General features: G+C 39.6%; 1 long non-coding RNA gene across 2 annotated transcripts in view; it reads left to right on the top strand.

Moving 5' to 3' along the window:
- The window catches only part of LOC141583984 (uncharacterized), a 60,516-nt gene that overhangs the window by 10,521 nt on the left and 24,538 nt on the right, over nt 1–25,457 (top strand). The window contains exon 3 of one of the 2 annotated variants that reach the window (XR_012516822.1): nt 1,617–7,480. The exons of the other annotated variant lie outside the window; for it this stretch is intronic. This is a non-coding gene — a long non-coding RNA (uncharacterized LOC141583984). Of the gene's footprint in view, nt 1–1,616; nt 7,481–25,457 lie in introns of those variants that run through there. 2 annotated transcript variants of the gene reach the window in all.

Genomic DNA, 25,457 nt, shown 5'->3' with positions numbered 1-25,457 from the left:
GACTCCATTAACAATTACAGAACTAACATTTGCAGTTTCAGTTACTTGCAAATGGCTCTGAAAGTTATGGAGTATTTGACTTACAAGCTTTGAGGCTGATGTGTAATGGCATCAGATCACTTATCTAGTGAGTGAGTTTAGTTTTTCTATCTAGCATTTGCAACTTTTTGGAATTCATTTTATTCTACGTGTTATTTGTATCAATAACTGATTAAATTTGTTTCTTTGTGGTAAATATTTCTCAAGAGGAAAAAAAATACAGAGCCAAACTGTGACTCAGAAGAAAGCCAGAAGCCTGTACAAATGTTGACATATTCATGAATATGAGGTGTTCAACATGGTGAACCCCTGTGTTTACTAAAAATACAAAAATTAGCCAAAGTTTTAGTAAAGAGAAAAAAAATGCCTGGAAAAGCTTCCCCAGTGTCCTTCTCTACAATGACAATGTTCATACCCACTCCTCTCATCAAACAAGGGCAATTTTGCAAAAGTTTCAATTACCGATCACTAGGTTTTCACCTTACAGTCCTGATTTTTCCGTCTGACATCCTTTTGTTTTCTAATCCTGAAAAATCTTGAAAAGGCACCTATATTTCCTTCAGGTTATTATGTAAAAAAGGCTGCACTGACTTGGTTAAATTTCCAGGATTCTCAATTCTTTAGGGGTGGACCAAGTGGCTATCATTGCTTACAAAACCGTCTTGAACTTGATGGAGTTATTTTGAGAAATATGTTTACATTTTTAATTTTTATCTTTTAATTTCATTTTTCAAAAAAACCTTTGAAATCCCCTTGTATAGTACATTGGATTCTTGACATTATTGACCTCAGAGACTTTATTTTTTTGAGACAGAGTCTTGCTCTGTTGCCCAGGCTGGAGTGCAGTGGTACAATCTTGGCTCACTGCATCCTCTGCCTCCCAGGTTCAAGCAATTCTCCTGCCTCAACCTCCCAGCTACTTGGGAGTCCGTGGCATGATCTCGGCTCACTGCAACCTCCACCTCCTGGGTTCAAGCGATTTTCCTGCCTCAACCTCCTGAGTAGCTAGGACTAGAGGTGCGTACCACCACACCTGGCTAATTTTTATATTTTTAGTAGAGACAGGGTTTCACAGTGCTGGCCAGGATGGTCTCCATCTCCTGACCTCATGATCCACCCGCCTTGGCCTCCCAAAGTGCTGGGATTATAGGCGTGAGCCACTGCACACAGACAAGATTATTATTTTCTAAAAAGTTTTTGGGGAGGTCTGCTGCTATGGGTTTCACCTTCAACTTATCTCTTCCTAAAATGATTGATCCATTTGTAAACTGCTGATTTCCTTGGGGCATTGTTCCCATAAACTTCCCATAAAGCATCAGGATCAGTGTTTCACCATTCTCCCACCCATGCCTTACCATAAAGTTGATATTTGTTTTTGCTTCAATTTCAGTAGCATGTTGCTCAGATTGGGATCTTTTTAAAACTGATGTCTTACTCTTTTTACTTCCTGAAACTAAATCTTGTTCAGACATGTTGTAGCAACCTAGTACAAGTTTACTTTGGTGCAAAATAATCTTGAAATCCATGTATACATTTTTCATAATGTACTTTTTTAAAATTTTATTTTATTGAGACAGGGCCTCTGCTCTGTTGCCCAGGCTGGAGTGCACTGGTACAATCATAGCTCCCTGCCACCCTGATCTCCTGGGCTCGAGCAATCCTCCAGCTTCAGCCTCCTGAGTAACTGGGACAACAGGTATGTACCACCATGCCTGGCTAATTTCTGTGATTTTTAGCAGAGACAAGGCCTTGCTATGTTGCCCAGGCTGGTCTCAAACTCCTAGGCCCAAGCAATCCTCCTGTCTGAGCTTCCCGAGTAACTAGGACTATAGGCACATGCCACTGCATCTGGCTGACTTATTTATTTATTTATAGAGGTGGGGGTCTTTGTTGCCCTTGTGCTGAGATTGCAGGTGTAAGCCAACTGTTCAACTTGTATGTGCCAGATACTGTCTCATGCCAGTTACAGAGATCAAAGACTCAGTCAATCTTCAAGAAGCTTTATAGTTGTAAAGAAAAGGGGCAAGAAACGAAACAAAACAAAATCAGAAATCAAGCAGGACTCAGGGTTCTGGCTTCTGCACCTGAATTAGTAAATAAGTTGTACAGATAGGTGAGATTTGGGGAGTATCAGTTTGGTTTGGAGTATATTAAATCATGGGGGACTTATGGGATATCAAGTTGGAGATGTCTAACTTGGAAGTAGGCCTTACAAGGGGTCACAGCTGGAAATGTTGTCATTAGCATGTAGTCATTGGCAGTTAAAGCCATGAGGGTAAATAACATTTTTCCCCAGAGGGCAATAAAAAGAAGAAAAGTATGTTTCACTTGGTTTGATTTGGGGGTTGGGGGTTGGTGTTTTTTTTTTTTTTTCTCCTCTTCTTGAATGTTTGATGGAAGGCATGTAGTAGAACTAAATAGAGGAAGTGAGACTGAATTCACCGAAGCTTGGATAGGGTATAGGAGATCTTTGAATGAGAAAAGAGCCTTAGCCAGTGGAAGTTGGGTGGTTAAGTTTCATAAGGTAGCTTCAAGGAGCACACAGGAAAAATCCTTTCAAGGAGTGACACCGAGGGAGCTAAGGACAATTTAGCTTGACTGGAAGAATATAGACAGTGCTGTAATATGAAGGATGCTGAATACCTTTAGAACTTGCTGTAACTAATGGCAGCTCTACAGTGAGTATTTCCCATCTTGTGAAAAAGAGGATGCTACTTTTTGCATTTAGAGTTTTCTACAGTGCTTTGAGCAGGCTGGAAGATGTGAGGATGGGTCTTCCAGTCTTCCACATGTTAAAACAGAAAGGAAAGTGGGGGACCTGGATTGTTTGGTGTTTTCCACAGTGCCTTGAGTAAGTAGTGCCTTGCACACAATAAACGCTCAGTTTATGTTTTAATGTGAATTGATGGTATTTATCACCTAGGAGTTTTCCATCAGTAAGATACTTATGGATATAAGAACGTTCCTATATTAGCTAGCTAAAAAAACGAAAGACTGGATATAATTTTGCTCTTTTCATGTAAAAATGACCTATTCTTTAACTTGTATAATTTTTTTTCAGTTGCTTAGTGCTTTTGCAGCACTTATTTTGCATGTAACGTGTTTCATGTGTTTTAGAAATGTGGTGGGCCACCTTGGTCGGCAGAAGGGAAAATAGGGGTAGCAGTAAGATTTACTAGAGAGAGCGTAATGATTTTAGTGTCGCTTTTTTCCTTACCATTTCTTCCCCTCGCTTCTTCCTCCTCATAAACCCTTTCCCCCTCCCCACAAGAAGACAATACACGTTAGCAACTGAATATGAATTCTGCCACATTTTTCCTCTATGGTCATAAATCATAAAAATCATAAATGTGGCACACGTGTGTATGTGTTTGTGTATATGTATCCATATATGTAATGGTTTTTTCTGCCACTGTTGAACAAATGGCAATGTGTACACATTTTTTTTTTTTTTCTGTATCTTACCTTTCTCATTCAATGATATCTTCTGGATATTCCTCCAAATCCAATTTCATCTTTCCCATGGGAGCACCGACTTTATGCTCAGGATTTTGCTACTGGAACACTGGGGTCCTTGTACAAATCTTTAACATAATCATACTTTTATTTCTTTGGAATAAATTCCCAGGAGTAGAACTGTTGGGATGAGGAGTATACGTATCTTTAATTTTAATAGATTTATCAGAGTGATTTTCAAAAAGATTATAATGCTTAATGTTCCCACTAGCAACTTCTGAAAGTACATTTCCCTCACTTTCTTACCAGAATCAAGCAACAGTTTTCATAGGTCCTCTGAATTTTTGCTAGTCTGATAGGAATAAGGTTTCATTCTTACTTTTACTTGCATTTCCCTGAATGCTAATGAATTTGAGCACTTTTCATATGTTTATTGGCTATTTAAATTTGTTCTTCTGCTATCTAACTTTATGCAGTTTTTCTTTTTTTATTGTCAATTTATAAGAGCTCTTTTTCATATTCTTGTATAGTTAAATATGTTTATTTTACAAATAGCTACTTGATTTCTAGTCTTGGTTTGGAAGTTTTTGTCTGCTTATAGAAGACTTTATTGAGTGATTTTAATATTTTATTTTTGCGCTTAAGTCTTTAATATAGAGAGAATTAGTTTTTACATATGGTATAAAACGCAGATCGTCTTTTATACTACAGTCAGCCCAAACTTCTCTCCAGACCTTCACCCAGGGTAGAGCTTGCCAACTCCTAACTGTATTAAAATACCACATATATTTTTATTATACTCAGGAGGGGGTCCGATAGCCAGGACACCTTATATTTACTTAGTGTATTAGTCCATTTTCATGCTGCTGATACAGACATACCTGAGACTGGGAAGAAGAGGTTTAATGGACTTTCGGGAGGCCTCACAATCAGGGCAGAAGGCAAGGAGGAGCAAGTCACATCTTCAGTGGATGGTGGCAGGCAAAGAGAGAGTTTTTGCAGGGGAACTCCCCTTTATAAAACCATCAGATCTCATGAGACTTATTCACTATCATGAGAACAGCATCAGAAAGACCTGCCCCCATGATTCAATTACCTTCCACTGGGTCCCTCCCATGACTGGCGGGAATTGGGAGAGTAACAATTCAATATGAGATTTGGGTGGCGACACAGCCAAACCATAACACTTAGTTCAGTCTCAGAAGAAATCTTTCCAGAAAGTTAAACGGATGTTCTACTTTTGGCCCAGAATCCTGGTAGAGGCAATAATATACATTCCACAGTAGTTTCCTCTTTGTCTTTTTTTTTTTTTTCTGGTTTTTGTTTTTTGTTTTCTGTAAGGTCTTAGTAACCTACATAATTCTCCTACTTCCACTGACTTTATTCTATTTTTATTAACCAGCCTTACATCTTTCCCTCTTCTAAGTCATTTTTCTTATGATTAATATTGCCCACTCAACAATCCTTAGTCCTACCAAAGGACTTTTTTTGGAAGTCTTTTAGGAAGGCTAGCACTTATTAATGTATTATAAACTTTTTTTTTTTTTTTAGAGGTGGAGTCATGCTCTGTTGCTTAGGCTGGAGTGCAGTGGCATCATCTTGGCTCACTGCAGCCTCTGCCTCCCTGATTTAAGTGATTCTCCTGCCTCAGCCTCCCGAGTAGCTGGGACTACAGGCGCATGCCACCACACCTGGCTAATTTCTTTTGTATTTTTAGTAGAGACGGGGTTTCACTGTCTTGTCCAGGCTGGTCTCAAACTCCCGAGCTCAGGCAGTCCACCTGCCTTGGCCTCCCAAAGTGCTAAGATTACAGGAGTGAGCCACTGCGCCCAGCCATCTTTTTTATTATATTAAAAAATTCTACTATCTTAGCTTTTCATTTTTAATATTCACTTTTACCTCAAGTTTAATAAAAATTATATAGTAATATGGTCAGTTTAACATATTTTCAAGAAATTAGCTGAGAAAATTTTCAAGCTTGTCAACATAATTTTTCAACATTGCAAAAACCTAGTAACTAAATGAAACTGGTAGATAATGACCATTGCACATTTAATCTCTAAACATGATGGTAACCATCACATTTGGGTTTAAAAAATTTTATTTTTGTACATTGCCTATATATATATATAAAATAAGCTTTGTACAAATATATGTATATATACATAGATATATGTATATGTTATTTATTTATTTATTTATTTTTAGATGGGGTCTCATACTGTCACCGGGCTGGAGTGCAGTGGCATGATCTTGGCTCACTGCAACCTCCACCTCCTGGGTTCAAGCAATTCTCCTGCCTCAGCCTCATGAGTAGCTGGGATTAAAGGTGCCTGCCACCATGCCCAGCTAATTTTTTTTGCTTGTTTTTAGTAGAGATGGAGTTTCACCATGTTGGCCAGGCTGGTCTCGAACTCCTGACCTCGTGATTCACCTGTCTTGGCCTCCCAAAGTGCTGGGATTACAGGCGTGAGCCACCATGCCCGGTGAATATATATTTATAAGTGTTTCTGTTGTCAAGTGATATGACTTGCTTAAGGACCACGTGGTGTAATAGCGAATTGAACTTGGTCATGAACTCCTACTGTAAACCCAGTTCATGGCACTACTAATTCTTTGACCTTCGGTAAGTTATCTCCTCTGAATTTGTGCTCCAATGTATAAAATAGGTATAAAAATATTTACAGAAATTGGTTTTGGAGAGAATTTAATTAAAGAGAAAGAAAACAAAATCCCACTATCAATATATGTGATTTATTTGCATATTTCTCTGTGGGTTTTGCCCCATGTATATCTATTTTACTATGTATTTATGAGTATGGCATATGTGTCTATTTAACACATTTATTTAGGTCAAATAAAAAAATTTACCACGTTTATTAGGCTGTTCAGTATAGAATGGCAATACCAAAGCTTATATAATCTTAATAAAAAAGACTTTTAGTTTTCTCATAACAAATAAGGCAACTTATTTGCATTTCAAACATGTTCCTGGCTCATGCTGATTTTGCTGGTCCACAGAGCACACTTCAAGGTCACTGATCGCTAGATAATTGTTTCCCAAATCCCGTTTACTTTTTGTCATATGAGGTTACGTGAAAAACAGCATGTATTTTTTTTATATTGTTTACAAAGCAACAAATCCTTTCCTACTATATGCCTTCTGAAAGTCACTTTTCAGTTTATTATTTTTAAGCTTCAAGATGCATTTGATATTTTATGCAAATTAGGGACCCTGATTAATGCCTCTTTCTGATTTTTATTATGTATTATGGTTTTCCCATTAAGCTGATGGAATAGGTAAGATTTCAGTAGGTAGATAAGAGGGAAGGGATATTTAGAGGTAATGAGGTAGAGTGAAAAACACAAGCAGATTTGAATTCAGTAATAATCCTTTAATAACTTGGATAATATACTTTCTCAGCTTCACTTTTCTTATCTATAATACAGCTAAAAATATCTACCTTAGAGGGTTGCTAAAAAGATGAGATCACATATATGATGGTTGCCAGCCATGCCTGGTCTGTAGTAGGCACTCAGTAAGCAATAGATGGGGTAATGTTGTTACTGCTATTAAGCAATGAGAAGTTCAAGTTTGAAATTGTTTTTTATTTCAACATTGTAATTCATGTATATCACAATAAAGCTTGATAAGAGTAAAGGTATAATATCCATCAAACTTGAAAAGGTACCCCAAAATATGAAAGTGACAATTAAAAAAAAAAAGAAAAAAATCCATCAAACTAATAAAAAACATTTTCTAGGTTGAAAAATGACGGATGCAATTTGTTCAAAAAAGAAAACATATGGTGGAGAATATTCAGACAGCGATGACAGGAAACAAGGGAGATTACGCAAGATTGGAGTACAATGTTCATAATTGTTAAAGCTGGGGGATCATGACATGGGAATTTATTATACTCTTCTATTCTTATGGATACTTGAAAATTTTCATAATAAAAAGTTTTAGGCTCGGCGCAGTGAATGATGCCTGTAATTCCAACGCTTTGAGAGTATAAGGCAGGAGGATTGCTTGAGCCCAGGAATTTAAAACTAGCCTGGGCAGCATAGTGAGACCTTGCCTCTATAAAAAAAATTAAAAATTAGCTGAGTGGGCTGGGTGTGGTGGCTCATGCCTGTAGTCTCAGCACATTGGAAGGCTAAGGCTGGTGGATCGCCTGAGCTCATGAGTTCAAGACCAGCCTGGGCAACATGGCAAAATCCCGTTTCTACAAAAAAAAAAAAAAAAAAAAAAAAAAAGGAGAGGGAGGAAGGAAGGGAAGTAAGGAATATTCTGGATACAAGGGATATTCTGGATACAACTGGACATGGTGGCTCATTCCCATAGGGAGGGAGGAAAGGGAAGGGAAGGGGAGGGGAGGGGAGGGGAGAGAAGGGAAAACTGGATGTGGTGGCTCATTCCTCTAGGGAGGGAGGGAGGGAAGGAAGAAGGAAAGAAGGAAGGGGGGAGAGAGAGAGAGAGAGAGAGAGAGAGAGAGAGATAGAGAGAGAGAGAGAGAGAGAGCGAGAGAGAGAGAGACTGATTCCCAGCTACTCGGGAGGCTGAGGCAGGAGAATTGCTTGAACCCAAGAGGCAGAGGTTGTAGTGAGCTGAGAGCATGTGATCTCACTCCAGCCTGGGCAACAAGGGTGAGACTCTGTCTCAGAAAACAAAAAACAAAAAACAAAAAACATTATTGGGACAAGTGAAATCTGGATACGGACCATAGATTAGAAAATAGGGCCTGGCATGGTGCCTCACACCTGTAGTCCTAGCACTTTGGGAGGCCCAGTCAGGTGGATCACTTGAGACCAGGAGTTCAAGATTGGCGTGGCCAACATGGTGAAACCCCATCTCTAGTAAAAATACAAAAATTAGCTGGGCATGGTGGCACAGGCTTGTGATCCCAGCTATGTGGGAAGCTGAGGCATGAGAATCACTTGAACCTGAGAGTCGGAGGTTGCAGTGAGCTGAGATGGCACCACTGTACTCCAGCCTGAGTGACAGAGGGAGACTGTCTCAAAATTGTTTTGTGTCAGCATTAGATTTCTTTATTTCAGTGACTGTGCTGTGCTTATATAATAAAATGTCCTAATTCTTAAGAAAATCCATATTGAAATATTTAGAGCTAAAGAGATACTTGTGTAAACAGTTGGTAAATCCATGTATAAGGTAGATGTGAATTTTTTGTACTATTCTTGACATTTTCTCAGAAAGTAACCTCTACAAAAATGCCTTTGGAAAAAAAATCATTTTTGAGAGTATTTTATTATTGTCCTAAGTTTTTATTTCAGATTGCTATGTTGAATTTCACAAATTTCTCAATAAAAACTTGTGTAAACATTTTATTATTAAACATTTTCTTGGAACAATTATTTACAATTACTTTCCAAACAGTTATTTTATCATAAGTTCATTCTAAGTGCTGGCAATTAAAATCATATGTAACCTATTAGGGATATTGAGAAAGAGCAGGGCAGCCCTTGACCTGCAGGGGCCAGCCTGGCACTGACTGGTAGGCCTTGGTGCTCTCCTGTTGAACATAAACAGTTTCACAAAACATCAGTGTTTGACAAGGCCAGTCTGACACCATGCTGAAGTGATGTCATACAATACAAACACACATTTTTTTCTAAATGTACACAGAAATAAGCACTGTATCACCCACGAAATGCCAAACATCCCCCCTCCCAGCTAATATGAGTGACAGTTGCTTCTTTACCAATTATAGCTTGAGCTTTGCTCTAGTGCCCTCCTTATAGATAAGATTTATTGATGTAGCTAGTCACAGAATTGTCCTCACATTCTGCCAACAGTCAGTATACAGTGGACCCCTGCTTCCTTAAACTCTCCCCCAAATCACAACCAAAATCCAAATCCGTGGCAGATTCTAACACCCTCTTACTGAGGTGCCCCAAGCCTCATGGTGTGCGTTCTTAGTCACTGCAATGAATAATAAATACAAAATTGTCCAACTACAGGTGTGTTCCTGACTATAAGACATTGACAATGTCTAATATGATGTATAATACAAATCAGTATGTAATAGGTCACTCACAGATATATATTTCTACCAATATGTAAGTGACTTTTGATTTTTTGGGCTTAAAAATAGACGGCTTATAACTACATGGCTAATTTTTAGTAAGATCATTTTGTGGTAAGGAATTTATGGCCTGTCTGTGGTACAATAAAACTATGAACTTTCTTTTGTAAACATTAATATTTTATGTGTGGATGGCAAATGACATACAGTTGTTGGCAACCAAATGAAAGAAAGATGCTCCATGTTTTCCTGGAAAAGCACTTGGTTCTTGAAGATGATTTAATATTCAGATTGCATATCTTTCTTTTTGAGGCAGTCTTTCCCTGTTTCCCAGGCTGGAGTGCAGTAGCATGATCTGGGCTCATTGCAGTCTCTAGATCCCAGGCTTTCACCCCAGGCTCCCAAGAAGCTGGGACTACAGGTGTGTACCACCACGCCTGGCCCCTTTCCTTTAGTGTAATGTCTTCTCGGCTCATCCATGTCATAGCATGTATCAGTACTGCAGTCCTTTTAATTGCCAAATGATATCTCATTGAATTGATACACCATATTTTCTTTTTCCATTTATCAATTGATGGCTATTTGGTTTGTTTCCATTTTGGGGCTATTATGAATATTACTGCAGTAAACATTGGTGTACACATTTTTTTGTGTGGATGTATGTTTTTATTTGTTTGGGGCAGATACCTAGGAGTGAAATTGCTGGGTCATGTGTTAACTATATTTAATCTTTTAAGGAATTGCTGTACTCTTTTCCATAGCAGCTGCACTGTTTTACAGTCATATCAGCAGTGTATGAGGAGCCCAGTTCTCCACATCTTTGCTAACATTTATCTGTTCCTTTCATTATAGCCGTCTTAGTGAGTGTGAAGTGATTTTTGTTGTGGCTTTGACTTGCATTTTCTTACGACTAATGATGTTGAGCATCTTTTTATGTGATTATTGACCATTTGTATATATTCTCTGGAGAATTGACTATTCAGATCCTTTTTCCATTTTCAAAACTGGGTTATTTAACTTTTTATTGTTGAGTTGTGTTCTTCATTCTGGATACACATTCTTCCTTTATCAAATAGATGATTTGCAAACATTTTATCCCATTCTGTGAGTTATCTTTTTAACTTTTTGATGTGTTTTACAGCACAGAAGTTTTTACATTTTTGGCTGGGTATGGTGGCTCACGCCTTGTAATCCCAGCACTTTAGGAGGCTGAGGTGGGCAGATCACCTGAAGTCAGGAGTTCGAGACCAGCCAGGCCAACATGGTAAATCCCCTTTCTACTAAAAATACAAAAAATTTAGCTAATTGTGGTGGTGTGTGCCTGTAGTCCCAGCTACTCTGGAGGCTGAGGCAGGAGAATTGCTTAGACCCAGGAGGCAAAGATTGCAGTGAGCTGAGATCACGCCTTGCACTCCAGCCTGGGCAACAAGTGTGAAAGTCCGTCTCAAAAAAAAAAAAAAAAAAAAAAAAAGAAAGAAAGACAAAAAAGAAATGGTTGCCTGATCCAAGTTCATTCAGACTTACACCTGTGTTTTTTTTCTAAGAGTTTTATAGTTTTCGTTCTTACATTTAGATCTTTGATCCATTTGGAGTTAATTTTTTTTTTCTTTGAGACAGTCTTGCTCTGTCACCAGGCTGGAGTGCAGTGGTGTGATTTCGGCTCACTGCAACCTCCATCTCCTGGGTTCAAGCCATTCTCCTGCCTCAGCCTCCCAAGTAGCTGGGACTACAGGCACGTGCCACCACATCCAGCTAATTTTTGTATTTTTAGTAGAGATGGGGTTTCACCGTATTGGCTAGGATGGTCTCCATCTCTGAACCTCATGATCTGTACCCTCCTTCGCCTCCCAAAGTGCTGAGATTACAGGCGTGAGCCACTGTGCCCAGCCTGGAGTTAATTTTTGTGTATGGTGTTTAGTAGGGTCCAGGTTTATGCTTTTGCATGTATATAGCACCACTTGTTGCAAAGACTATTCTTCCCCATCAGATGATCTCAGCACTCTTGTCAAAAACGATCATGAATGTTAAGGATTATTTCTGGACTGTCAATTCCATTCCATTGATCAACATGTCTATCCTCATAATGGTACAGCTCTGTCTCAATATCTATAGCTTTCTGCTAAGTTTTGAAGTGAGAATCCTCCAATTTTTTTCTTTTTCTTCAACATTGTTTTGGCTATTCTGGGTTCCTTAAATTTTCATACTAATTTTTGGATTCAGTTTGTCAATTTCCACAACGAAGCCAACTGATATTTTGATTCGGTAGTTTGGTTTTTAAATTTAAATTAACTTATCCACTTTTATGGGGTTATTTAGAATTCATAAAAAGCTTTTATTTATGCTTCTTGAATAATTATCTCAGTTATCCTTTTCGCTAAGCATTGTTGTATATTTTGTAAATGAGGGCCTTAAAGATTCAAAAAGGCTATGTAATTATTTGTTTTGTTTTAACTCTAATACCTGTTCTCTGTATTGTAGCTTCTTTCTTAATATACCCTCAAATAGTTATTTAGAATAATAAAATCTAAATTATAAATGTGATACTACGTTGGTGGGAAAATTAGTCAATAGCTAAATTAAAAACATTCTTATTAGAAACAGTTTTTCAATTGGATGATATTTGACTGCTTAGAAAATCTGTGAACAATTTGTGTTAATCCCTTACATCTAGTTAATTGTCTCAGCCAGGGTTGAGATGACATGAAGTCACCCAGTGAGTAAGGAAGGCAGATAATGACAGATTATTATTTGTAGTACACTGAATGAAGAATATTTAAAGGGTACTCATCATTCTTTTTCCAGATTGATTTGAATATGGAACCATACACCTATTAAAAATCACATTTATGAAGAACACACTGATATAATATTTTATTTGTTTTTGAGACACGGTCTCACTCTGTTGCCCAGGCTGCAGTGTGGTGGTGCAATCCCAGGCTCAAGTGATCCTCCCATCTCAGCCCCCAAGTAGCTGGGACTACAGGATGCACCACCAAGCCTGACTAATTTTTAAATTTTTTGTGGAGATGAGGTCTTGCTACGTTGCCCAGGCTAGTCTGGAACTCCTGAGCTTAAGAGATCCTCCTGCCTTGGCCTCCCAAAGTATTGGGATTACAGGTGTATTAGTCAGTTTTCACACTGCTATAAAGAACTATCTGCGACTGGGTAATTTACGAAGAAGAGGTTTAACTGACTCACAGTACTGCAGGTTGAACAGGATGCGAGAATGGGAGGCCTCAGGAAACTTACAAGGATGGAAAGGGAAAGGGGGAAGCCAGCACCTTCTTCACATGTCGGCAGAAGAGGGAGAGAGAGGGAAGCGGAAGTGCCACACACTTTCAAACCGTCACATCTCTTGAGAGCTCACGCACTATCATAAGAAGAGCAAGAGAGAAATCGACCCCATGATCCAATCACTTCCAATCAGGTCCTCCTATAATTCCACATGAGATTTGGCTGGGGACACAAATCCAAACTATATCAACAGCTGTGAGCCACCCTGTCTGGCCTACACTGGTATAATTAATACAACATAAAACTTACATCTTTTTATCAATTTTTTTTTTTTTGCATTATGTATGGTCAAAGAAAATGTCATTAATGTAAGAGCTATTAAGTTCTACCTGAACTCATTTTTTTAAAATTAAGAAAATATTTATTGATGCCAGATACAGTGGCTCACGCCTGTAATCGCAACACTTTGGGAGGCTGAGGTGGGCAGATCACTTGAGGCCAGGAGTTCGAGACCAGCCTGGCCAACATGGTGAAACCTTATCTCTACTACAAATACAAAAATTAGCTGGCCTGTATTCCCAGCTACTTGGGAGGCTGAGGCAGAGAATCAACTGAACCTGGGAGGGAAAGGCTGCCGTGATCTGAGGTTGCACCACTGCACTCCAGCCTGAGCAACAGAGTGAGACTCCATCTCAAAAAAAAAAAAAAGAAAAAAAAATTTTTGAAGTAAAATTCATGTAACATTAAATTAACCATTTTAATGTGAGCAAATGCTGGGCTTTTTTTCATGTAAAATTTCAAGGATACAAAACAATAAAGAAAATAGATATCATAAATACTCTTATGCCCATCGCCCAGATTCGGAGTAGTCAGCATTGTGCCTTATTTGAGGACTTTAATACATTTAAAAAAATAAAACCTTATAGATAAGTTTAAGGCTCCATGCCTATTTTTCCTGATTCTTTTCTCAAAGGTAGCCACTATCCCAAATTTGGTATTTATTATTGCTATGAATATTTTTATACTTTTGCTCTGTATGTATATATCTGGAAACACTATACAGAATATATAGAAAGAATATATAGACTATATAGAATTGTTTAACAGATTTTTATATATACACAGTTTTATACTGAATCATGTTTTACTTTTAGTTAATTAATTAATTTATTAGACACAGAGTCTCATGCTGTTGCCCAAGCTGGAGTGCAGTGGCATGATCACAGCTCACTGCAGCCTGGAACTCCTGGGCTCAAGTGATCTTCCTGCCTGAGCCTCCCAATGTGCTGGATTACAGGCATGAGACACTGTGCCTGACCACATGTCTTTAAAAAATGCAACATTATGTTTCTGGGACTCAGGATGACACATACGTTTGTAACTGCTAAACCATAAGTATTCCATTGTATGGCTACATCACAATAAACTTCTACATTCTTTTTTTTGATGGACATTTAGTTCCTACCAAGTTTTTTTTAAATTAGAAGATGTAATAATGAACATTCTTTTCTTTTTTTTTTTTTTTCTTTTTGAGATAGAGCCTTGCTCTGTCGCCCAGGCTGGAGTGCAATGGTGTGATCTTGGCTCACTGTAACCTCCGCCTCTCGGGTTCAAGCGATTCCCCTGCCTCAGCCTCCCAAATAGATGGGATTACAGGTGTATGCTGCCATGCCCAGCTAATTTTTTTGTATTTACTAGAGACAGGGTTTCACCATGTTGCCCAGGTTGGTTCCGAATTCCTGAGCTCAGGCAGTCTACCAACCTCAGCCTCCCGAAGTGCTAGGATTACAGGCTTGAGCCACTGCGCCCAGCTGAACATTCTTATTTCTTTCTTTCTTTTTTTTTTTTTTTTTTGAGGCGGAGTTTCGCTCTTGTTACCCAGGCTGGAGTGCAATGGCGCGATCTCGGCTCACCGCAACCTCCGCCTCCTGGGTTCAGGCAATTCTCCTGTCTCTGCCTCCTGAGTAGCTGGGATTACAGGCACGCACCACCATGCCCAGCTAACTTTTTGTATTTTTTTTTTAGTAGAGACGAGGTTTCACCTTGCTGACCAGGATGGTCTTGATCTCTTGACCTCGTGATCCACCCGCCTCGGCCTCCCAATGTGCTGGGATTACAGGCTTGAGCCACCGCGCCCGGCCTGAACATTCTTATTTCTAATGCAGCATAGAGGAGTGGTTAGCAGCCAGCGTGCTACAGCCACATTATCTGGATTTGAGCTGTGTCTCTATGAGCAAATTACTTCTCTCTACTTCTCTTTAGAGCCGTGTTCCCTTTCAGTCATGAAAGCAATGAAGGAAGACAGAACTTCTAACATTATGGTTTCTGAATCATCCTTAATGAGCCTGTCATCAATGAAATGAGAAACTGCAACCTATTTAAACACTATTTATCAGATTATAACACACATTAGAGAATTTAAATATCTTTATGGCAGGACAATTAAAGTAAGCGTAGGCTCTGTTGTGAATATTGTTTGAAAGTAACTTACTAAGTAAGATCAATCATGGCATACTATTCAAGGAGCATTTTACAAAGATCTAATACAGAAACTATGTCTAGTACAACACTAATCATAGTTGCCAGATCCCCATTTTATTTTCCATAATTTATATTAAATGTTTCTGGATTCACCCATCTTTTTTCCCTTCTTTTGAAATGGAGTCTGGCTCTGTTGCCCCCAGGCTAGAGTGCAGTGGCGCGATCTTGGCTCACTGCAACCTCCACCTCCCGGGTTCAAGTGATTCTCCTGCCTCAGCCTCCCAAGTAGCTGGGATGACAGGCACATGCCACCATGCCCAGCTAAATTTTTCTATTTTTAGTAGAGACAGGGTTTCCCTGTGTTGGCCAAGCTGGTCTTGAACTCCTGACCTCATGATCCACCCGCCTCAGCCTCCCAAAGTGCTAGGATTACAAGCATGAGCCACTGCACCCGGCTTCATCTATCTTTTTAAGCAGCCTATCTAATGTATAAAAAGGGAGAAGTTAATAGGTATATATAATTATGATTTTGTTTACTATCCCTGGGACTTAGTGCTGTTTTAAATTCACAGTTTGATGGGGTAGAGTGCCCATTTGGCATGTTTGTATGTGCTTGGCCCACTTAAGCAGGGCTCTTCCTTGCCCTAGGCTGGCAGAAAAAATCAATTCCAGTAGTACATTTGAGAAGAGGAACAACCATCACTGGAAACTTCTTTGATGTTTAATTTGTAATTTTAAAGTCTAATTTGGTAAACGAAAGTGTTTTCCCCCTCCTTTACATTTTCCAGTGGCCAAAGTTGTCTCTCTTATTAGAAAGAGCTTTTCAAATTTTTTTTAAAAATGAGACAGAGTCTCACTTTTTCACCCTGGCTGGAGCGCAGTGGCACGATCTCGGCTCACTGCAACCTCCGCCTCCTGGGTTCAAGCAGTTCTGCCTCAGCTTCCTGAGTAGCTGGGATTGTAGGCAAGCACCACCATACCAAGCTAATTTTTGTATTTTTAGTAGAGAAAGGGTTTCACCATGTTGGCCAGGCTGGTTCAAACTCCTGACCTCAAGTGATCCACCCTCCGCAGCCTCCCAAAGTGCTGGGATTACAGGAGTGAGTCATCATGCCTGGCCTTTACCTATGGTTCTTGTATCTAAAGTGAAAATGTTTGAAAGTTGATTTCTGTCCAAGATAGCTGTACTTGAAGATTGACCATAGAGTTCCTCTGGGCAGATCTGATGTAGTAAGTGAATAGGAGGGATTGGAGATGGGGCTATTGTTCCCTTCTTCCCTCCCCATCCCCCACCCTTCTTGGACTGAACCCTAATCTTCAGAGCAAGACTCCTTAGGATTAGGATAAAAGAAAAATTCAGATCTCAGAAGTTAGAAGGGGCTTGTCACTGACTAGATAGAGTGTTTTCTTTAGTGGTTTCAGTGCTAAGAATTCGACTCTGGCTGGTGCTGCAACTATCTTTTTGTAATTATATAAATTCATTGTTGTTATATCAGTATTCAAACTTATATGGGCTTATTTTACACAGATAAAGTTAACCGTTGTCTTGTTTAAGCTATGTTACTTTCAGTTGCAAGCAGCCTATACAAATTCTAACTGACACTGATGGATTAAATGACTTATGGTTCCTTTTTAGTTCTGAAACATGAGCTTAAATATTTTCTGAGGGCCAGTTCTATGCCTGGTGCTGTGTTAACTGTCCACATTTCCTTCCTATCCTCATCCAAGATGAGGACGTGAGTGCTTGAAGCCTGAGTGGGCTGACATTCAGAGACTGAGCGATGCAGCTCTAGAATTTTCTCCCTATCTTCTAACAGTCAGTGGGTTCTGATGATCAGTATCTTGGTCCTGCCCATTTTTGTTAAAAGCATAAAATAGCTTAGTTTCTAACCTCAGTATCCTAATTCTGAAGTCCAGCCTGACATTCAGATAGTCTGTACTTCTTCTTTAAAAATAATTTTTTAAATTTTGCTTTAAGTTCTAGGATACATGTGCAGAATGCAGGTCTGTTACATAGGTATACATGTGCCATGGTGGTTTGCTGTACCTGTCAACCCGTCATCTAGGTTTTAAGCCCTACAAGCATTAGGTATTTGTCCTAATGCGCTCCCTCCCCTTTCCCCCCAACCCCCTTACAGGCCTTGGTATGTGATGTTCTTCCCCCTGTGTTTTAATTGTTCAACTCCCACTTATGAGTGAGAACATGCAGTGTTTGGTTGTCTGTTCCTGTGTCAGTTTGCAGAGAATGATGGTTTGCACCTTCATCTATGTTACCCCAGAGTACCACACCTGATGCCTCTGCAGCCTGTGACCACACTGGCAAGGTGAGCCCACTTGTAATCCCCACTTGTACCCCAACCCCTGGTCTGGGGATTCCCTGTATCTGTCATGGTCACTCCCCTCCCTTGGGGTCGTCCATCTGATCGCCAAGGCTTAGTTTGAAAAACCTGTCACCTACTACTTACCCTGACACATCACCTAGGATTCTACTTGCTTCACCTTCTCTGGGCAGTCCTAGGATGAAGCAGTTAGGTCCATTTGTTCATTAATTCATTTTCTCATTCCTTCTGCAGTTAGTACCTCACATTTAATATAGCCAAGGCATCAAGATACAGTTACCCTTGATGAGGTCATCAAGATCTATTTGCTAGAATGCTTTAGATACGTTAACTTTTTATCAGGAAGAAGAAAATGGGAGAAGGCCATTGAAGTTCAACGGACAGAATCCATATTTCAGCAAATGTGTCCAGATTTGCTAAAGATTGTATTTTTCTGGGTCTAGCATTATCTATTCCCATTTCTCTCTCACATTCTCCCTGTAGTAAGATACTCAGAGTCAATATCTTCCAGGTGATGATGATCCACTGGAGGATCATCACTCTGTCACCAAGGCTAGGGTGCAATGGTGTGATCACAGCTCATTGCAGCCTTGCACAGGCTCAGGTGATCCTCCCACCTCAGCCTCCCAAGTAGCTCAGACCACAGGTGCATACCAGACAGGGTTTTGCCACATTGCCCAGGCTGATCTCGAACTCCTGGGCTCAAGTGATTCTCCCACCTTGGCTTCCCAAAATGCTGGGATTATAGGTTTGAGCCACCAAGCTGGGCCTAGTTTCTGTTTTTAATTGCAGAAAAATATCTTCATATTTAGCCAACTTACAAAACAATTTTAAATCAGTTGACATATAATTTATTTGAAACTTAATTAGTAAAGATTTTTTATTTATGCTATTCTTTTGAAAATACTTCTGTTTGCAAATGGTGTGTCCTTTGAATAATCTGTTGTAAATATAATTTCTGGAAAAAAAGGGAAATTCAGCTTCCTATTCTAAAATGTAAGAACCAGGAACATGATGGCATCCACTTGTTTGGGAGATATTCATTGAGGAGTTAGTGAAGCCATTATACAACCTTGTGTGTGTGTGTGTGTGTATGGGGGCTGGGGCAGGGAGGGTAATTCTATAGAGCACAGAGCCTTTTTTTTTTTTGAGATGGCGTCTTGCTTTGTCACTAAGGCTAGAGTGCAGTAGCACGATCTCAACTCACTGCAACCTCTGCCTTCTAATTCAAGCAATTTTACTGCGTCAGCCTCCTCAGTAGCTGGGATTACAGGCACCTGCCACCGGGCCCAGCTAATTTTTGTGTTTTTAGTAGAGACAGGTTTTTACCACCTTGGCCAGGCTGGTCTCGAATTCCTGAGCTCATGATCCACCTGCCTCGGCTTCCCAAAGTGGTGGGATTATAGATGTGAGCCACTGCTCCCAGCCCACAGAGCCTTTTAATAGCTATGCAATTTAGAATTGATTATTTAAGTATAAATAAATACTTGTTATAGTAATTTTCAGAAACCTCTAGTTTATTTGGAAAAGGATGGTATTATAAGAAAGTAATATTTGTCAGAATCTGCTATAAAATCTGGTAAAGGGTATGTAAAGTTCAACAGAAAGATACTGAAAAAATTAGTAGCATAGTTTGCTGCAAATCAGAAAAATTTACTCACAGAGATTGGAGTGGAGGAAGAAGAGTTTCCCAGGTTAAGGGAAAGGGGGATAGCTGTGAGGTTGGGGCTGGAGAATAATAGCAGTTAGTACTAAGTATAGAACTGGGAAATTTAGATAGAATTCCCATAAAATAAATAAATATAGGGAATTTTTTATTGCATACTACAATTTGAGAAAATGTCAGGATTGTTTGATCATCTTATATTTTTGCTTCCAATTTATCATTTAGCCTTGCAGACTTTAAAATAAAGGTCATTTGAGGCTGGGCATGGTGGCTCATGCTATAATCCCAGCACCTTGGGAGCCCAAGGTGGGCAGATCACTTGAGGTCAGGAATTTGAGACCAGCCTGGCCAACATGATGAAACCCCCATCTCTACGAAAAATACAAAATTAGCCAGGCAAGGTGGCGTGCACCTGTAATCCCAGCTACTTGGGAGGCTGAGGCAGGAGATTCGCTTGAACCTGGGAGGTGGAGGCTGCAGTGAGCTAAGGTTGCGCCACTGCACTCCAGCCTGGGCAACAGAATGAGACCCCATCTCAAAAATAAATAAATAAATAAATAAATAAATAAATAAAATAAAGTTTATTTGAGGAAATAAATTATTTTCTACCAATATTACATAGAAAGTCAAAAAAACAACTAGAGAAAGTGTATACAAAAATAATATTTAACCAGAGAATGTCAGATTTCCTTCTGGTTTTCTAACTATTGGTAGCTAAAAATATTGATGTCATTTAAAATTATTAATTGCTGCTTTATATGATTCATTTAAGCTTAAAATAAAACTGGATATTCATCATTAAGCCAATATTTTTGTTCAGTTCAGTGCCAAGAATGATCCTAGGTACAGAAACACAGCTATGAATCAAACAGCCAAGGGAATTAAGAAATTGAAATGAGTTCTGTTTCCATGACAATTTTAATGATTCCTGTTCTGTAGGGAAAAAATTCTTGCACTGCCCCTGAGTTCATAGACAGTAGTAGTTCTTAATCCGGGCAGCCATTAGAATTACTTGAGGGTCACTTACAGTGGCCTGGGCTCAACCCAGATTTATTAGAAATAAATAGAATTTCTAGAGATGGAGCCTGGTTACCACCTTCTTTTTTGAGCTCTCTATGTTGTAGAGCTAGAGTTGAGAACTAGTGATTTATTCTAGAGTATGCCAAATCCAAGGAAGCAGATGGAAAGCCTACTTCATTTCTGAAGATTCATAGCTGCTGCTTTTAAAGATCGATGCACAGGCATGTAAAATGGCTCTGTTGCTTGGAAACTGGTTTGGCAGTTTCTCAAAAAATTAGACATCATAAAATTACCATATAATCTGCCAGTTCAATTCATAGGTGATAGACCTTCAAAGAAGTGAAAACAGATGCTTAAATAATTGTACATGTATGTTGATAGCAGCACGATTCACAATAGCTAAAAGGAGGGACCCATCCAAATGTTCTTGAGTAACAAATTGTGGTATATACATACAATGGAATATTATTCAGCCACGAGAAGAAATGAAGGAATGATTCATGCTTCATCATAGATGAGTCTTGAAAACATGCTAAATGAAAAAGACTGACACAAAGGGTCATGCTGTATGATTCCATTTATATGAAATATTCAGAATAGGTAGATTTCTAGAAATAGAAACCATATATGTGGTTACTAGGGAGAAGAGGAGGGAAGAATGGGGAGTAACCACTAAATAGGTATGGATTTTTTTTTTTTTTTGAAACAGAGTCTCAGCCTGTCTCCATGCTGGAATGCAGTGGCGCGATCTCAGCTCACTGAAACTTCTGCATTCTGGGTTCAAGCAATTCCCCTGCCTCAGCCTCCCAAATAGCTGGGATTACAGAGGCGCACCACCATGCCTGGCTAATTTTTTGTATTTTAGTAGAGACGCGGTTTCACTATGTTGGCCAGGATGGTCTCGATCTCCTGACCTCGTGATCCGCCTGCCTTGGCCTCCCAAAGTGCTGGGATTACAGGCGTGAGCCATGGTGCCCGGCCAGGTATGGGTATTTCTTTTGGGATGATGAAAATATTTTGGAACTAGATGTCGTGGTTGCACAACAACATTAATGTACTAGATGCTACTGAATTGTTCACTTTAAAATGGTTAATTTTATGTGATGTGAATTTTGCCTCAATTAAAAAAAAAAACCTACCTACAAACGTTGAATCTTTAAATGTGATTTTCTTTATTAAAGAAAACTAGCTTTTTTCTGATCCAGGCTTTTTGTTTGTCTCATAAATAGCCTTAGGTAGAAGCTGTGACTTGTCTGTATTGTGAACACATCTAAGAAGATACTATAACTGAAAGTTTGAATTTCTTTAAAGCTCCGTGTTGAGTCTTCACTGAGGAGCACTCAGGGACCAAAGGGCATCCTTTGTCTCAATAATTCATGCTGGTGATTTTAAAACTTCTGGCCATGTCTTCTCAGGCTAAAAAACTGAAGATACTACCTTCCCCAAAAGGACAGAGGAAAACCGTGCCAAAAGGAGGAAATGGTTATATCAAAAAGACACCTGCACATGTATGTGAACTGCAGCACAATTCACAATTGCAGATACGGAGTCAACCTAGGTGCCCAGCAGCCTGTGGATAAAGGAAAGTGTGGCATATATAGGCCAAGCATAGTGGCTTGTGCCTACAATCCAGCACTTTGGGAGACTGAGGCAGAAACTCCTTGAAGCCAGGAATTTGCGACCAGCCTGGGCAACAAAGTGAGACCCAGATATACACCATGAAATACTACTCAGCCATAAAAAAGAGCCAAATAATGTCTTTTCAGCAATTTGGATGGAACTAGAGGCCATTATCCTAAGTGAAGTAACACAGGGCCAAAAAACCAAACACCGCCCGTTTTCACAAGTGGGAACTAAGCTATGGGTGTGCAAAGGTGTACAGAGTGGTATAATGGACATTGGAGATTTGGAAGCGGGGAGGATGGGCCAGGCACGATGGCTCATGCCTGTAATCCTAACACTTTGCGAGGCTGAGACAGGAAGATCACTTGAGACCAGGAGTTCAAAACCAGCCTGGCCAACATGGTGAAACCCTGTCTCTATTAAAAATACAAAAAAAAAATTAGCTGGATGTGGTGGCGTGCACCTGTAATCTCAGCTACTGGGGAGGCTGAGTCAGGAGAACTGCTTGAACATGGGAGGTGGATGTTACAGTGAGCCAGGATCATGCCAGGGCATTCCAGCCTAGCAACAGAGCAAGATCCTGTCTCAGAAATAAATAAACAAGTAAATAAATAAATTAATTAAAAAGAAAGGGGGAAGGTGGAAGGAGATGAGGGGTAAGAACTACCTATTGAGTACAATGCACACTATTCGAGTGGCTGGTGCACTGAAAGCCCAGACTTCACCGCTCTTCATCCATGGAGCCAATAACCGTTTGTACTCCCTAAGGCTAGCGAAATAAAAAAAGTTTTTTTTTTTAAAAAGTATGGAAATAAGAGAATAGGAAAAATCATCATAAGAGATGTGAAAATGTCGCAAGTAGCTAGAGACTTCAGGTTTTGAAAACATACCAGAAATCTGAATTTTTCTTAAATAAGGATACTCTAGCAGTATTTAAAAAATGCCAAACAATGGGATATATTTGGAACCTAGAAAAAAGTTGTTATTTTTTAAGAAATAATCTGGAGGAGTGAAAATGGTGGGCAAGTAATGTAACTGATAGGCTGCAACATTCTGTGATGAGAACACTCAGGATCAGACTGATGGGGAGGAACGATCAAAGGCCCTGAAACCTGACCTTCAATTTCTTTTATGTGATACCTATACCCTTAGAAGGATGGTAGGTATAACAGAGCTGAGGCCTTAACGCACTCTGGTTACAACAGGTCTTTGAAACCCTGTGGCTATCCTTGAATATAGAACACATTTTTATCTTCCTGCTTAATATATTAAAAATGTGCTGCTCATAGAAAATGCTGCCATATTGCTGTGGCAATACATAGGGAGTGGTTGCCATGCATACCAGCTAGCAGTTCCCTCCCCTGCCTCCCTACTCGTCTTTGTATCTTCAAAAAAGTCACCTTAAATACAAAGATTTAAGGCGTGTATGTGGGCTTTTTTTCTTTTTCTTTTGAAATAAGGATAGATTTATGGGAGATTGCAAAGAAATATCCAGGAAATTCTCATGTACCTTTTTCGCAGCCTCCTAAATATTACTATCTTACACAACTGTAATATAATAGCAAAACCAAGAAATCGACACTGGTCCAGTCCATACAGTTGAGTCAGATTTCACCAGTTACATATGCCCTGTGTGTGTGTGTGTGTAACTATACAGTTTTATCACATCTATAGCCTTGTATAACCACCACCCCAATCAAGATGCTATACTACCATCACAAGACTGTCTAGTGATAACCGTTTACAGCCACATTCATCCTCTCCCCATACCTCTAACCTCTAACAATCCCTAGTCTGTTCTTCATCTCTATAATTATGTTATTTTTTTTTGGATGTTACATAAATAGAACCATGTCATATGTACCCTTTTGGGACTGGCTTTTTTTTTTTTTTTTTCCTCACTCAGCATAATTTCCTTGAGGTTTCTCCAAGTTGTTGCCTATGTCAAGGGTTTGTTCCATGTTACGGCTGGATCATATTCCATGCTATGGATGTCTCACAGGTTCTTTAACCATTCACCAGTTGCAGGACCTTTGGGTGGTTCCCAGTGTTGAGCTGCTATGAATGAAGCTATGGTGAGTCAGTCTTCATTTCTCTGGCACACCATGAGTGACACCAAGAGTGCCCTTGCCCTGGATCATAGGATGAGTCCATGCTTAGTTTCAAAAGGAACAGCCGGGTGCTTCTCTGGAGTGGTTGCAGTCTTTTAAGGGAGAAAATACTCTCTTTCAGAAATACTGACCTTACCAAAGAAGCCTCCCATATTTCTCTAAATAAATCCTTTTTTTTTTGAGATGGAGTTTCGCTCTTGTTGCCCAGCTGGAGTGCAATGGCGCAGTCTCAGCTCACTGCAACCTCTGCCTCCTGGGTTCAAGTGATTCTCCTCCCTCAGCCTCCTGAGTAGCTGGGATTACAGCCACCTGCCACCATGCCTGGCTAATTTTTGTATAAATCAATTTTTAAAAGAAAAGGGAAATGTAACTATTTTCTTAAAATGTTGAGTTTGAATATATTGTATTTTAAATTTTATTTGGAACTCAGACATTTTATTTTTCTAGTTTCTCTGTCGTGATTCAGATGTTGTCAAAAAGCAGTTGATGAATCCTGTGTAGTTTGTGATTTCCTGGCATGCTAAGCATAACAATAGTGGAGGTGGCTGTGAGTGATAATGGCTCAGAGTTAAAAATAATTGTTTATAGGGTACTTTAGTTAAAAGAATTGTGAAAACAATATTTTCAGAGAAAGACTTAGAAGACAATATAATTGTTTCTTTTTGCCCACTGAATTCTAAATGAGGTGCTCATGTTCTCTCATGATTCGGTAGCACAACATCTTCATGTAGTCGAATTGTGGCTGCTGCTAGCCTCGACACCCTCTTTCTCTTTCCTCTCTTTTTTTTTTTTGAGATGGAGTTTTGCTCTTGTTGTCCAGGCTGGAGTGCAGTGGTGCAATTTTGGCTCACTGCAACCTTTGCCTCCTGGGTTCAAGTGATTCTCCTGCCTCAGCCTCCTGAGTAGCTGGGACTACAGTCGTGCACCACCATGCCCAACTAATTTTGGTATTTTTAGTAGAGATGGGGTGTCACCATGTTGGCCAGGCTGTTCTGACACTCCTGACCTCGTGATCTGCCCACCTCGGCCTCCCAAAGTGCTGGCATTACAGGTGTGAGCCCAGCTGCCGCTTTCTTTTTTTAAAAAAATATGTACGGTGTCTTGCTGTATTGCCCAGGCTGGCCTTGAACTCCTGGGCTCAAGTGTTCCTCCTGCCTCAGCCTCTCAAATTGCTGGGATTGTAAGTGTGAGCCACCTTCAATCCCCTCGTAAGATTAAGAAATAATGAAGGTGGGAATGAAGGAGGTGGAATGTTTAATATAGTTCAGAAATATAGACATTAATGAAACGTGAGGAAGATAGGTTTGGGAAATAGAGTGTTCAGCATAAATGAACCTGTTTTTGGTTCTCTTGTTTTTTTCTTCTTTAAGTTTAAACTTTAAAAGTTCTGCTCATCTTCTCACTTCTTTTGACCCTGTCTCCTTATTACTTTTCCTCCACC

This window comes from Saimiri boliviensis, chromosome 3, assembly GCF_048565385.1.
Source record: "Saimiri boliviensis isolate mSaiBol1 chromosome 3, mSaiBol1.pri, whole genome shotgun sequence".
In the NCBI taxonomy this organism is placed as follows: Eukaryota; Metazoa; Chordata; class Mammalia; order Primates; family Cebidae; genus Saimiri; species Saimiri boliviensis.
Note: the sequence above shows the minus strand (reverse complement) of the source record. Positions and strands in the feature narration are given on the sequence as shown.